The following is a 16,769-nucleotide window of genomic DNA, read 5'->3' as shown; positions in this document are numbered from 1 at the left end:
TAAAACTCAAGTTTTTAAAATATTTTTCTTTTGGAATAGTTTTAAATTTAAAGAAAAACTGAAAATATTGTATAGTTAAGAGAGTCCTCATATACCCTTCACCCAGCGTCCCCTCCTAAGTGTTTCAAATTAAAAGAAATCACATGTGGGCTTCCTCCACTTCTCCCTGGCAGCTCTGTTTAAGATGCCAGTGTTTTCACAGCTGCAGAACTTAAAGTGCCCAGAGGAAAGTCAGGTCAGCAAAGGAGCAAAAGGAGAACAGAAATCTCTAATGAGGGAGATGACTTTGTTTTTAGAGAAATTTTCAATGTAGCACCAATTGTTCAGCTATTATTCCAATTAAGATGGATTAGCTAATTCTACCTAAGTGTGATTGGAAGTTCATATTCCACACTTCTTTAATATATATTTTAGTCCCTTTGTTTTTATGCAATAAAGTGAAAATTCATGAGTTGTCTCCAGTTTACCATTACAAATCTCTAGGAGCATTCTCAGAAGCCTACAGAGATAAAACCTGAAGCCCTGTGCATTATATAAACCAGAAAGGGCAAATGATGACACTCCTGTACCCAGAAATATCACCAATTAGCATTACTGAGAGTTTTATTATATGTTCTTAGAAGACTAGGGATTTTCATGTCCATCTGGTTCATATTCTGAATGGCTAATAAATTGAATAATTATAAAAAATTAATATAACTGCTTTCGATTTGCTCTAATCAGTAAAAACAAAACAAAAACTCTTAAGCGTTATGAAAGTTCCTGTCACAGTTCTGATTTGTATTTTTCTGCATTAATTAAAAGTTGGTTTTCATCCAAGTGTCAAAGAGAAAAGAGAAACAAACACTTCAGAAAATTAATAAGGTCATTTAAGGAATCCCATGGTAAAACTTTCTTGAGATGTTATTTTTGAATTTTTTCTTTTTCAAATAGAAATAAATATGATGGCACAACTTTTCTTTTTTTTAAGTAGGTCTAAATGACAAATGTTATGTTAGAAAATTGTATTCTAGGCAACCAGCAAAATTCAAACTTGGGAAAACAGGAAAAATGACCTAGATTCATGAACAACAACTGAAAAAACAAAAGGAGATTAGGGGGAAGGGAAGCAGAGGGTCAGGGAGGGAGAACATGTATATTAAAATATCCTTAAGAGATAAAACTTATCACAATGTATAGACTTTATTTGAATTCCAGTCCAAACAAATGAAGTGTAAAAAAATGTATCAGACAAACAAGTAAATGTGAACACTGACTGGATATTAATTGATAATCAGGTCAGAGAAAGACAAATATCATATGATATCACTTATATGTGAAATCTAAAAAAAAAAAAAAAAAATGATACAAATGAACTTATTTACGAACAGGAACAAACTCACAGACTTAGAAAACAAACTAATGGTTACCAAAGGGGAAAGGTGAGAGGGAGGGATAAACTGGGAGTTTGGAATTGACATATATACACTACTATATTTAAAATAGATAACCAACAAGGACCTACTGTATAGCACAGGGAACTCTGCTCAATATTCTGTAATAACCTAAATGGGAAAAGAATTTGAAAAAGAATAGATACATGTATATGTATAACTGAATCACTTTGCTGTACACCTGAAACTAACAGAACATTGATAATCAACTATGCTCCAATATAAAACAGAAAAACTTTTTAATGACAATAAGGAATTATTATTTAATGAATTAATGGTACTGTGGATATTTTGTCTCTAACACTTCAAGCTAAATACTGAAATGTTTACAAATGAAACGATATGATTTCTGGGATTTGCATAAAAATAATCTGTGAACAGCAGAGGGTAAAGATGGGCATTGATAAAAACAATACTGAATAAATGAACAGAATATGCTTGAAGGTACTGATGGAAACAAGACATTTATTATACTATCTCCTCTACTTTCATAAAGGTTTGTAATTTTCTATAATAAAAATATTCCAAAAATGTATTCTAGTACCAGTTCTGTGACTAACTAGATATAAAACCATTAGAAAATCAGTTAACCTCTTTGTCTCCTCATTGGTAAAACAATAGACAGAATCCAGTTTAATCACATTCCTTCAACAAGTATTTATTATAATATTCATTCCAACTCCAAATAATGTGATTTTCAATTTCTCAAAGTTCACCCCAATTACTATTTAAAAACAGACCTATCATCCACTAACACTACAATGTCATTTTAAGAAACACTAAATACTTATTCATTGATTTGTTTATTCATTCAACTAATATTGAGTGCCAGTCAATATACTGTAAATAGATATAAAGATGAAAATAAAGACACCCATTTCTGACCTCATTGTCTGATAGCGTATAAAATTAACATAATTGATCCAGTGAGATGAAACTCATAAACTAATAAAGTATGTTAAGTAAAACTGGACTTGTTTTCTACAGTATAAAAACAACAAGATTTTAGACACCCTAGGCCAAAAAGATGGCCTCATTCATAATAAGTGGGATATTCTCATTCATGTTGGCCAAGGAAGAAAGGACTCCCTCTTTCATGAAGCCAGAAAAATACCCCTCATCCTTAGAGCAAGATTCAGGGAGGAGTTTAGGGACAGAAAGATTCCACAGTTAGGCTTCTGTTCCTTCATCCTTCCCTTTTTCCCTTTAGGAAAAGGGAAACATATCACCAAGGGAACAACATCACTAAGGAAAATGAGAAGAACACACTATGGGGGAAATGCAGCTGAGGGCACCAGGCATATAGTCCTGGCTTCTTTCTGGCATCAAGAGCGCTTTCGGTTAGTGCTTCCTGGAAACAGGCCTGCGGTGCTGAGGTGCACCCTGCCTGCAGAGAGCAGGTTTGAGGTGCATCTCCGTGGCTTGAACAGGTCACACTCACCCTGCCTGCTCACACAGGGCCACAAGCAAACAGGGCTCTGGTTTTTTATGATGCTCAGTGAACTAAGATACACACGGTATTATTTTCTAAATCAATGAATGAATATAAAACAGTATACATACTGCTCTCCCTTTCTCCCCCTCTTCCTCATCTCTCACTCCCTCCCTCTTCCTCTCCTCTCCCCTGACCTGATACAAACCAAATATGAGAACTTTAAAACGTTTGGTTACATAGCTTATCTCAAATCACTGCCTGTACACAGTGATAGTCTGATTTCTTAGACCTTGTTGAAATGCAAAACAGCTTGTTCGGAAACCAAGAGACGTTACCTCAACTTCCATAAAGCCGGTTTTCTTTTTCGATTTTAAGAAATGTTCAATGTCGTGCCTTGTGGGTGGAGACAGACAGACACAAGTAGATGCCTTAGTGAAAGCCGTGTGCGACAAACTCAGATTTCAAGAACCTGAGCGAGATTAAAATGCAGACATTGCAGATTCGAATTTACAGGTGCACCCATAGTTAAACCCTCTAGTGACTGTACTCATCTACAAAATTTGAAGCATTTTTTTTTTCTCCTGGTTCACAGAAGGCTCCTGAATTTATGGATGTTTTAGATTGTAACATTCTCTACACTCTAACATAGGTTGAAATTGTGGGTGCTTTCTTTAAAGCTTCCTTTGCCACAGTTACAATTCTAGTTCACTGCTGAATATAAAACAAAGAAATCCAAAGGCATAGGGTATATTGTGCTTGTTTCTTTTTATTTTAAACGTTTTGGTTGCTTGCCACTGATCTGACTCTATTCAGATCAGTTTTTCTTGAACCCCAGACTCCACCAAATTTTCCTATTCTTATTTTTTTTTTATTAGTCTCTGCCTTTGTATCCATCCCCATCAGTACCTCTTTCTTGGGCTCCTGATTATTTAACATCTTGCTATTTCATTAGTAACACATATTTAATACCTTCTAAGCGGAACTATTTATTCCTGTGAGGAGCTGGACTCGGAGAATGGAATGGGGTCACTTGGCAGAGCACAGCCAGGAGTGGTTTATTAAATCTACAACCCTCCCGGATGGGTGGTTTCCTGCTCTTCCTCAGTGGGCCTCACCCTTTAACATGCGTCAGAATCACCTGGAGGGCTTGTTGGGTCCTGGGAGGCCAGGCAGTCCCGGATTCAGTAAGTCTGGGACGGGGGTCTGAGAATTTGCATTGCTTACAAGTTCCCAGCTGAGGCCATGCTGCTGGTCAGGGCCAGCCTCTGAGAACAGCTCTAGATAGATCTGTATGATTATTGGGACTCTCTCCGTTGTTCCCGTCCAACTTACTCAGTACTTATTTCTATTTCTTCCTATATCTGCAACAATTCAAAAATTATCATCAAAAAATGGTTACATCCCACCAAAAAGAATAATTATAATAATGCTCTATGAGCTTCTATTTAATTCCAAATAGTCTATGTTTATAGTTATTGACATGGCGTATAGTGGTAATGAAAAAAAATGCTTTATCAACATTATTGTGTTTACAATGTTCCTACTAAATAGGTTCGATTGGGCAGGGAAGCAAGCTGGAGCTCAGAGAGATTAAGATCAGCTAGTAAACAGAACTAGGATTTAACCCTAGCGCTTGTATAGGTGGCTTCCTCTGTAGCTCCTTTTTACTCGGAGTATGATCCTCAGACCAGCTGCCTTGGCCTCACCCGGGAGCTTATTAGAAACAGACTGCGGTCTCATCTCAGACCCACTGAATTAAAATCTGCATTTGAGCAAGATCCCCTGTGAATCACATATTTCCCATGCAAAGCATATTACAATTTGAAACGCACTATCCCACACTAACCTGCCTCCCTAAAAAACAAATAACTTCAGCGAATTTCCTTCCCTCCTCCCCTGCCAATCTTGAGTGCTAGTTTTCAATTTTCAGCACAATTCTGAGGCTTTCTCAGGCTGAGGTGTGAATTTTTTTAGGGAGCGAATGTGCATCGTTTAATTCCTTCCAAGCCCAAGAAAATGTGAAGGCTATATTCTATTCGTCATGTTAAGATTTTATGTACATCTAGCTATTTGGAGATTAGAGATGGATACTAATGTCTTCAGACAATTTTAACTGCAAAAAAAATGGGAGACAAAGGTTATAGTTTTAACAGAAGGTTAAATGATTCTGGGTTTTTTGTTTGTTTCTTTACTTTTGTATTGGAGGTATTTCATCCTCCGAAGCACTTCTCAAGGGGTCTCAGATAAAGTTGCAACCCAATAAAATCTGTATACTTGTATTAAACAATAGATGCAATCTGCAACTGTAGTTTATTTTGGAGCACTTTACAAATTATGATTGGATTAATCCTTATTCTCAAATAAAAGCCTTCACCCAAGATCAGCCCAGTGAACTTGTTATTTTAACAAATATTATTTTTCAAGCTGAAATAAAGACCTGGGCTAAGCAAAACTCTATCACTACTATGCCAGAAGACTTCAAACAGGCATGGAGATCTACAAAGTAAATTAAATTTTCTGTTACTATCTCAGACTCATAACCCTCTACCCCTCAACCCTTCATCTAAAACTGCCAGAAATATTCTGTAACTGGGTCAGGGCACACTTGCTTGGGGGAAGAAAGATATATTAAGGAGCATTCATTTATGTCTCAGACATAAGGAGCAAGTGAAGCAAATGTAATATCCTGTCCTAAGATTCGCGCATAATTTCCTGCTGTGTCCCAGCTTTCATCCCCAATTGGCAACATGTGACTCTCTTCCCTGACACTTACCAGGAAGCTTCTGACTAAATCAATGGAACTTATTTTTATTCAGTATTTGTTTCATTCCATATGTATTATTTGTTCTGTCTATAAAACTGGTCTTCCTGAGAGATCAGACTAGCACGGTTTCTGTGTATTAGAGTCGGAAATCTGTTCCACGGCTCTAATATCTTTGCTCTTCTCAAGATGACAGCTTGATCGTCCTTAAGTGCCAAACTAATGCGAAGAACTTGCCACACGTTCCTTAGGCACATGAGGTCATGGAAGGTGGGTGCTTGGAACTGAGTGAGCAAGTGCTCAACGACCTATTCAGCACTCTGGACTTCCTCAAGGTCAACAGACAAAGGGAAGCACAGTAGCTGGCAGGTCTTGCTTCATCACTCACGGCCCTTCTGCTGCATCATTACCTCCTTACTGGCACATTCAGCAGCTTCTTATGTCAAATGTCCCCAAACTGCAGTCTCTTGACACGCACGTACACCCTAGGCATTCAGTGAGCCAGAGTCAGTAGAAGGAAGAATGCAGAAAAATCAGATCAGAATATAAGGCTTTAGGGTAAAGTAGAAAACTTACTTGACAAGCCAAAGAAATAGGTCTCAAAGCAATATGGTTAATAAATTACAGATATAGCTATAGAATTGGGTATAGACAGATGTAGATTAAATATGCTAAATTGATTTAAATTTAATAATAGAGCTTGCTTATAATCATTTTCATGAGATTTAAAAAAAAATAATACTGGTCTTTGTGTCAAGAATAAAATCTCATGCATTTCTCTATCAGAACTGCTAAGAGAAAGGAATCAAAGATAATAAATGACTATAGATAGTCTATAAATATTCCCACATAGAGAACAAAGGAGAAGACAAGGCAGCTAAGTACATAAGCAATGTCATGCTGGGGCAACTCACCCAGATTTCCACCTCTGTCACTAAGAGATGATTTGGGATGGAATACAATGGTTATCCACCATGATGTCACCCTCCAAAAGTTAGAAATATGCCCTGAATGCAACTGGCTTCCTCTTAACAACTTATGAATATTCGTGATTTTACTTTAAAAATGTTAACCAATTTCCATTTTCACTCTGTATCTGTGTTAACTACCTGATACAGAAACCTCACATGGATTCGATTTACCTGTTCACTTCTAGACTTCAACCGTATCCCTCTGTTCATCATACTTTTTAATACTTTTATGTCCAAACTTAGTTCTGATCCTCTTGGTATGTCCTTACACCAAAACTGCATGCACCATTCCAGGGGGCACCACAAGATGATATCTTGAGTTAAAAACTCCAAATTGTTAAAATCAGAGTATCATCTGCAAGCAATGAGTGGTGAGCTGTCAGGACAATCTGTGAATTTAACCTAAATGTTAATAGTCAAAATGTTCTGAAAACAATTCCCGAACATCAATTAAATCATTGATGGTCCAAGGAAAGACGTCTATGCTTAGACCACTGGAAACAGATTTTAGAATCAATGAAGAGTACCCACAGGAGAAGAAAGGGGTTTGTTAACTAAAAGTAGATGTGGAGGGAGCTTTCCATTAAACTACAGAGAAGAAGAGAAAATCCTACTCCTTTTTGACATTTCAGGAGTCCTATTCTACAGGCCACTTCCTCACCCTGAACATCACTTACATAACTGGGTCTATATTTATTCTCAGAAATTTTAAATTAAGGAAGGAATGGTTCAGTTCACCCTTATATTAATGCTCATAATTCATCAGATGCTGCACTATATGTGTAAGAGGTTAGTAGTCATATTAACCCAGAGTAAAGCATTAGCTACAGGTATTTCAGTCTTCCATGAACATAAATTTTGTAAGTCTGAAAAGCATTGCTAAAGGAAACAATTAGTCCCATCATTTCATCCACCTAATTCTCACCTTTCACACTAAGTGTGTGTGTGTGTCTGTGTGTGTGTCTGTGTGTGTATCTATGTGCTTGTATTACAGGAAGAAGCACTAATGGACAAAAAGTGAAGTACTTAAAGGCATGATTCCCTGTAGTGAAATCAAAGTGACAAACTACATTCCATTTTAGCTCTGAAGCCACTCCTCATCTATAAAATGTGGAGAATGATAACCCACAGATCTTCATGAGTAACAAAAGAAATTGCACTTCCCATGCAGTTCCTAAACTGTAGTGACTTCACGGAGATGTTCATGAATATCGTACATTTACCAATGTGGCACCACCTTGCTCCTCAAGGCACAACAGGCCAGCGTGGATCCTATCAAAGTGTCACCTTGGGAACAGCTGGAGTTTAGATATCCAAAGGGTGAATGAGATTGTTACATTTCATACATGATAGAAACAGGATAAAATAGAGCTTAAAAATGCTGCTCTGACCAGCTGTGTAATCTTAGACAAAGTATCAAGAAACACTTCTAAGCTTCTCCATCCATCAAAATGAAGTGATAGCATCTTTCCCACACATTTATTGAAGGCATTTAAAATGATAAACTGCCAGGTCATGGAAGCAACCTAAATGCCCATCGACAGATGAATGGATAAAGAAGATGTGGTACATATATACAATGGAATATTACTCAGTCACAAAAAAGGAACGAAATTGGGTCATTTGTAGAGACGTGGATGGACCTAGAGACTGTCATACAGAGTGAAGTAAGTCAGAAAGAGAAAAACAAATATGGTATAGTAATGCATATATGTGGAATCTAGAAGAATGGTACAGATGAACCACTGTGCAAGGCAGAAATAGAGACACAGATGTAGAGAACAAACGTGTGGACACCAAGGGGGGAAAGTGGGGGGCCGAGGGAAGGGGGTTGGGATGAATTGGGAGACTGGGATTGACATATATACACTAATATGTATATAATAGATAACTAATAAAAATAACCTGCTGTATAAAAAAAACGCATGCTGAAAAAAAAGAAAAAGAAAATGATAAACTATGAAAGGAACATGGCACGCAGAAAGCACTCAATAAACACTCATTATTATTAATCGATAATCCGTATATACATAGATCCACAGGTATCACCTAATAGGCTTCTACATTAAACATAATATTTGATCCCCATGGATAGATAGCTTAATAGAAACACTGCATGCTGTCAAACTCTAAACGTAGTCAGGCTTGCTTCAAGTTTCAAGCATTAAATTATATTTGACATCTCATTTAAAAATATCAGAGTAACTCAATGTAAGCCAAACCCCTACACTCACTTTAGAAAGATGTGGTTTTGAAAGAAAATAAAGTCTTCCCCATTATTATTTGGAAAACGGTACATTTAAAATGGCTTTTTGACAAATTTTTCTTGTATAATCCAACATTTTTGCAAATGCATTTCCTTTTGAATTATTTACTGATATCTAAAATGTAATGAATACAATTCTGCATTGTGACAGAATTTTTACTTACGTTGAAGAATGAATTTTAGAATAGTAATTAAAATGACAGGAATTGGAGTTAGAAAAATCTTGGTTCAAATCCCTACTCGGCTACTCTGTGATTCTGGAAGATTGTATTTTCCAAAGATGGCTGCAACAATATCTCCCATCTGTGATTCTGGAAGATTCAGGAAGATTGTACTTTCCAAAGACGACGGCAACAGTATCTCCCATCCTCCATGCTTTTCATGCAACATACCTTGACATTCTTCCACTTAGTGGCAAGGATCCCTTCCCCTTGAAGCTGGGCATACCTTTATGACTGCCTCAACCAACAGAGTACTGTGGAAGTGACACCTGCAGTTTTCATGATTTGACCATAAAAATGGCGCACACCTCTGCTTTGTTTTCTTGGAGTGCTTGTTCTTAGAACCCAGCCCCCATGCTCTGAGGAAGCCTGAACTAGTGCATGTAAAGAGAGCACCTGGAGAAGCCATGGTAAATGTTCCAGTCAACAGACCAGCTGAGAGTTCAGCCCAGTCAACAGCAACATCAGTGACTGTACACGTGAATGAAGGCGTCTCCAAAAGTTTACAGCCGAGATCCATCATCCCCAGAATCCACGCCTTCCCAGCTGAGGCCCCAGACATCACGGCCCTGCTGTGCACTGTCCAAATTCCTGACCCATGGAGTCTGTACGACTACTACAATGGTTATTGTGTACCACTAAGCTCTGGGGTGATTTATGCAGCAATATTAAATGAAACAGTAACCTTGGGCTAGTTCTGTGTTCTCTCTAACCTTCACTTGCCTGAGTCCCTCACACGAGGAAAGAGAACCTCTAACACAGGGCTGATGAAGAATATACAACAAAAGTGAAAATATTAAAGTAGAAGTATTCACAGCCTCCCTCCCAAGGCTGCTCAGCAGAATTCTTTGTGTTGATCTGCTCCAAGGAATCTGTGGTCCTGAATAAAATAATGCATACAAATGGAGTATTGGAGAAAGATGAGAGAGAGGCTAAAAACACCAAATAACTCCTGGAGAATAAGAATATCCAGATACCTAAAGAGAAATTTTAGGAAGTTTTGTTAAGAAACATATTTTAGGATACAATTTTCGGAAAATTTGTAGGTATCTTATTGCTGTGTACCTTGAAGACACTTCTCAGTATCTTCAAGAGAGCTTTGGGATAAGCAAACATTATTTTTCAGTGCTTTGTATAAATGTCTGTGTTTCTATTGTATATGACACTAGGCTGAATGGCCTTAAAGCAAAAGCCAGAGGACCCAGATTTAGTTGGATTTCACCAAGCTAAACACAGTGCTGTTATATAGTAAATAAGAATCTGATGGGCAGCATCTCAAATAGTAAGAACCCGATGATGGAATAGTATTTAATTATTAATCTTAGGGTCTGACACATAAATCCTACCAGCATTTTCTTAGCCACATAATTTTACTTCATATTACCTTGCTAGAAAAAAACAATTTTATTTGTTTCACCCTACTTTATTTTTTGCATCAGAAAAAAATGTGTTTTAATTCTATGGAAACAAAAGTTTTCCAAATTATAGGTTCTTTTGACAAATATTTATTGAGTGCTTTTTCACTAATACACACTATGTACCAAGCACAGTACAATGAAATGCATGTATTCTTTCCTCAAAATGCCTATATCCTAGTTGGAAATAAAAGGAATAAGCATATGAGCAAGTAAACAATCAATATGTAAGTGTCAGATTAAAATTTAAGCCATGAATAGAAGACTCTTCATAAGAGATGTCAAGAGAACAGTACAAACCAAAAGTGTAATGCACTCAAAGAAGTACTGGCTTTGGTGGTGCAGTAGTTAAGAATCCGCCTGCCAGTGCAGGGGACATGGGTTCGAGCCCTGGTCCGGGAAGATCTCACATGCTGCAGAGCAACTAAGCCCCTTAGCCACAACTACTGAAGCCCGCATGCCTAGAGCCCATGCTCCGCAACAAGAGAAGCCACCACAGTGAGAAGCCCATGCACCGCGATGACGAGTAGCCCCCACTCGCAGCAACTAGAGGAAGCCCGCACGCAGCAATGAAGACACAACGCAGCCAAAAAAATAAATAAATAAATTTTTTTTTAAAAAAAAGAAGTACTTGGCTTCATTCTGGAAAGATTTGGAAAATTTTCTTGTAGGTCAAAATACCAAGTGAGGCCTTAAAGGAGAAATAAGATTAGTTATGCAGGAAGAAAGAAAAAAGTCATTCTGATCCAAGGGATAAAGCACAAATGCTATTTTTGTGTTGCTTAGTTGGCCAGTTGGTTGGTGGTTTGTTTGCTTTGGTTTCCTTTCAGTAAACAGACTGAAGCAGAAAAAATATGTATGAGAGAACTCAGTAACAACAGTTTAAAAAGGCAGATAAGAATGAGTCTGTGGTGAGTTCCTCCTATAGTCATCAAGGAATCGTTAACAACTTCAGAAGGAAAAAGAAAGATAAAATCTTCTGCAATGCTTGTTCTGAAGGCAGCAATGTAGGACGCATTAGAGGAAAACCTAGAAGCAGGGCAGCTGATTATTAATTACTGCCAAGTATGTGGTAATACAGACCAGAATCATCCAAAAATTATAAATACACTAAAGGCTGGGAGAATATTTTGATATCATTAAAAACAATTCCTTGATTTAGAAATGATGAAGCTTCAAACAAGTCCCATGATGACATGAGCTAATTCATGGCAGAACAAAACTAAAATTGAAATCCTTAGATGTTAATTCCATTCCTTCTTTGATACTATGAAATACCTCCTAAAACTACATTATTAATTAAATATCCTGGCAATTGATTACCTAACCCTAGTTTTCATCCGAATAATTGAGTCTCCTCAGAAGCCTGGGCTCATTACACTTCTGTAGAAAAGAGTAGATTTTAGCATCTCTGAAGTCTCGTGTTCCAGGATTTCTCCATAACATAACGTCACTGCCATGAGATTACACTGGAATAACAGCAATACATTTATATGAACCTTGTTGCCAGGAAGCTTACAGAAATCATGACTGGAAATTTTTGTCATAATAAATCCAGTATTAAGATAGTGGGTAAATTTACTGACCATTCTTAACAGTTAAGGACAGATCCCAGGCAGGCATCCAAAGAATGTCTACACAAGGCCATGTATCAACATTTTTTACATGTCTTACTTACTTTCAGAAATTCATTCCTGCTTTGTTTCTGCAATGCGTTCAGAAGACTAGACAAAGTGAGAGCAGGACAACAGAAATGGAGGCTCAACCTGCCCTGTGATTGACACTGCGGAAACTGGATCCCAGCTAACATGGCAGAGTTACTCCCATGTCCCAGAAAAGCCACGGTTCCATGATAAGCATTTGGAGTGCGTTATAGAAAGATCTTTCTGATAAAGTCTGGAGAAATAAATGGGTTTAGATTCACTGAATCTAATGGGTTTAGAAATGAAATGTTTAGAAGAACAATTTTATATTTTTAGGGTTGAATTTAGCTAAATGTTATTGCTTTAAATCTTCCTCTATATGTATCGCCTGTTAAATCCTTAATGCTAATCTTCAGCCCATTTATAAAGAGTTGTGAGTTTTTTATGCTAAAAAATATGATTATCTCCTTACAGCAAACAAGAGGCTGTTCAATGATCATAGCTGATGTTAAAGCATCACTACCAGTTGGCTGAAATATACTTAATTGTATGCTAATTATTTTGAATAGTAAGGACTTTTTGGAAATAAGTATCTTAAGTTAAACACAGAAAACTCCTAAATTAGCATCATCAATGTCACAATTGCCTGCATTACAAAAAAAAGGTAAATTTTAAATCAAAATTTGAGTAATAAACACCATCTCATTCAGCACCATTTCATGTTCCTCCTGGTCTAATCCCTAAATGAAGCTATTTTGAAATGCAAACAATTTGCAACCATTGCATGTATTCATGCACACACACACACACAAAATGTTGTGTATATCTTAGCTAATAATACTTTCCACACATGTAGCACTTTATAAATTAGAAAATGAATTCACATTAACTGTCTGCAAAATCTTTCATGCAGACACTATTTAAAAACATTATCCAAACTGCTTTTTTTTCTCTAAGTCCACTAAGTGCTGAGTATATCTTTGACTACATTCCCTTATGCTGTTTTCTAGTAAGTTATTTCACATTTTTACCATTTCATCAAATAGTAGCAATCCTCAAATCAGTCCATTGAAATATATGCCCAGATAGTAACATGTAAATATACAGGAAGAGTCAGAGGAAAGGTCTTTCTGAGGCTGCTTTAAACACCTAGAATAAAGGGGAAATGATTTCAGCAGTAAAAGAATCAGCAGGAACAGGAAAGTACCAACTCTGATTAGAAGCCTTGAAAGCACTAACTGCAGCATCTCAAGATAAAATACGATTTTCAATAACTCACCCTGCATCGCAGCGCTTGTAAGTGGTGAGAGGTGATTGGAGGAGGAAAAAGAATTTGACCTTTCCTTAGCGAAGTAAAAGAAGTTCATCCATTGAACTGGAAGCTTTTAGTGGAGTAACTGGAAGACAAAGCCACATGCCTGAAAGGAACAGGAAGTGCCGAGTTTCACAGTTTTATCAGAGAAGGTGCTTCAATGAGTTTACATTTGATTGAAACTCAAAGAATTCCTACAGAACCACTGAACAGTCCCTTTAAGATTCAAAATTTCTCATAAATTCCTCTTTATTAAATTCAATGCATATAGAACATTGCAAAATGCAGTAAGTCCTTCAGGAAACACTACTGCATTGTACAACATATCAAAGCATGTTAAAAATTATCTCTATAAGAGGGAAACATAAAACCAGAGCTTGTACGATGTTAAAATAACTGTCTGTCTGGTATTTAGCTATACACAAAATATACCCCCTTCCTCTTTCCATGTAGCAGTGCTACTTTTTTCTCCCATTTCATTGGAAGTTTCTGGTGTTAGAAAGTCTCAGGTTTACCTCCTATTGGATTATTTTCTTCGACTTGGCCATGAAAAACCCAGTTTTTTAAAAATGAATTTTAAATTAATGATGGTGCTGAAAAAGTAACATACTGCAGATATTAAATGCGGTTTGTTTTAGGTTTGTTAATAAACCATTAGTTTCTTTTGTAAAAAAAATATAGTTTTAACATCTACTTAGGTTATCTCTCCTTTATCATTTTAACCAGTAACTCCACAAATCAAAGTAACTAGGAAGGAGTAATGCCTAGTCAATGTATATTCTGTATCTTAGAACTAATTTTCAATAATTTAGAAGGAAGAAAATGGGACCAGTCTGCATCTAAGGAATCTGATGTGAGCCATCACTGATTCATTTCCTTTTTTTTTTTTAATTTATTTATTTATTTATTTATTTATTTATGGCTGTGTTGGGTCTTCGCTTCTGTGCGAGGCCTTTCTCTGTTGCGGCAAGTGGGGGCCACTCTTCATCGCGGTGCACAGGCCTCTCACTATCGCGACCTTTCTTGTTGCGGAGCACAGGCTCCAGACGCGCAGGCTCAGTAGTTGTGGCTCACGGGCCTAGCTGCTCCGCGGCATGTGGGATCCTCCCAGACCAGGGCTCGAACCCGTGTCGCCTGCATTGGCAGGCAGATTCTCAACCACTGCGCCACCAGAGAAGCCCTGATTCATTTCCTTTTACCCAGCATCTTGCACCAAAAAGGCAGTAAATAAATACCAGTTTTACGAATGAATAATAAAAATTAAGAGGCAGATAACTGACTGAATCACCATACTGTTTATCCGCTGGAAATGATACAGTAACCAGAAAACCACTAAGAACCTACATAAGATAAATGTCACATTCTGACAAAAGCTCTATAAAACAGAAGAAAAAACAGTGTAAGTGAGCAACTAGGAACTAAGTAAATAAAGCAATGACTGGTATAGTAGTCAGAATAGTAGCTTCCCAAGATGTCCATGTCCTAATCCCAGAAATCTATGAATATATTACCTGCATAGAAAAAATGACTTATTAAGCTAATTTACTAGGCTAAAGATCTTGAGATGGGAAGATTAGCCTGAATTATTCAGGTGGATCCCATGTAATCATCAGGATCCCTATAATAGCTGGGTATGAGTGTCAGAATCAGGGAAGAAAATATGACAATCAAAGCAGGGGTCTGAGTGATAAAATTGCTAGCACTGAAGATGGAGAAAGGGGCCCAGAAGCCAAGGAATGCAGGCAGCCTTAAGACATTGAGGAAAGCAAGGAAATAAATTCTGCCAACACCCTGATTTTAGCCCAGTGAATTCCATTTCAGACTTCTACCTTCCAGAACTACAAGATGAATCTGTGGTAGTTTCTTACAGCAGCAATGGGAAACTAGTACCTGGGGCTAAATATTACTTCTTAATTTCTAAATCCGCTTTCAATTAAAAGAAGTCATTCTTACTTAAAAAATGAGAAGAGTGTGAGCAAAAAACACAGAGAAGTATGTGACAGTTTCTACTCTGTCCATCTTAACGGATACTACACAAGCCAATCCGATGTATAATGCAGATTAACTATGCATGGAGGAGGCGTGGCTCATATTAAGGGGGAATCTATACATCTACGACTTTTAAGTCAAAGTTAATTAAGCTGAGAATGACATCTCACCATCTGAATGTTTCCTATCTTGCTGTTCAAAATGTGGTTAACCAAGAACACTTCAGATTTTCATTTAGAAATGACTACTTTCTTTACTCCTTTGTCAGATCCTAATCAGCAAGGGACTTCATAATTAAAAATAACTCTCAGCCTTGAGAGATAGAAAGCCAACAGTCCCACGTTCCATATAAATATGCAAATTCTCTTTATGATTCTTTTAAATGAACCTGCTTTCTCCATTGCACAAGGATGGTAAGTATCCTACTGCACTAATAACCTTTCAATATTATTAACTATGTTTTCCTTTCAGGTCTAAAATAAGTACCTGGTTGCTGGTTAAGAAAAATCTCTGGGGAGGAATGGCTTCTAAATGGTGTTTGTTTCTATAAACACAAAATATGTCATTAATCCAGTTTTATCCCAGAGAGGATAGTTGTTTACATGCATTATGGTGATTTTATTGTATCTTATTAAGGAATAACGGCAAACAAAAGCAACTGCATTAACACAGTCTTCTAATAAAATGTAACGTTTTTGCTACTCTAATTATTTACTCCCATTTTATGACAGAATGAAGCCGGATATGCTTGGTTATGTTTGAGCCGTGAAGTCTGTAAAGAGGACCGCCTTCCACTGGTTTTCAGCATCGATGCTCCAGGCTGCTGTGCAGGACTGTTCCAGAAGCAAGGCCAAACTTTAGCTGAAAAGAACTGGTCTTCCCTCAAGAGGTTTCCCAAAAACTATGTTGCAGAAAGAGCTTCCCAGCAAAAAACTGTATACTGAAATAATTGCTGTCTTGAGGAATGGACTAGGTATGTAGTTGGCCACATGCGTTGCTGTAGGACCAAATACAGGCACAATTAGCTGCACTGTAGCAGTCCTATACTTGTGGATTCGGAGGCACGTGTGTAAAAAAAGGTAGGTGCTTTGAAAAGCTAGCTCTCAACAATTTGTGTCTCACTTCAAACACAGCTACATCTATTTTAATAACTTAAATTTCCTTAATAAATTAAGCAGGTATGCCGAGTGGTTGCTTTCTCCGCCCTGACACCTGCTGCTTTCCATAATCTTCCACATCCTCTATAAATGAGTGACAAGATCCACGCTGCTTGCTGAGGATCTTTTGGTGAACAAAGTGGGAAAGACATTTGCGTGGAAACAG

Source organism: Balaenoptera musculus, chromosome 1 (genome assembly GCF_009873245.2).
Source record: "Balaenoptera musculus isolate JJ_BM4_2016_0621 chromosome 1, mBalMus1.pri.v3, whole genome shotgun sequence".
NCBI lineage: Eukaryota > Metazoa > Chordata > Mammalia > Artiodactyla > Balaenopteridae > Balaenoptera > Balaenoptera musculus.
The sequence above is the reverse complement of the archived record's forward strand: the minus strand, read 5'-3'. Positions refer to the sequence as shown.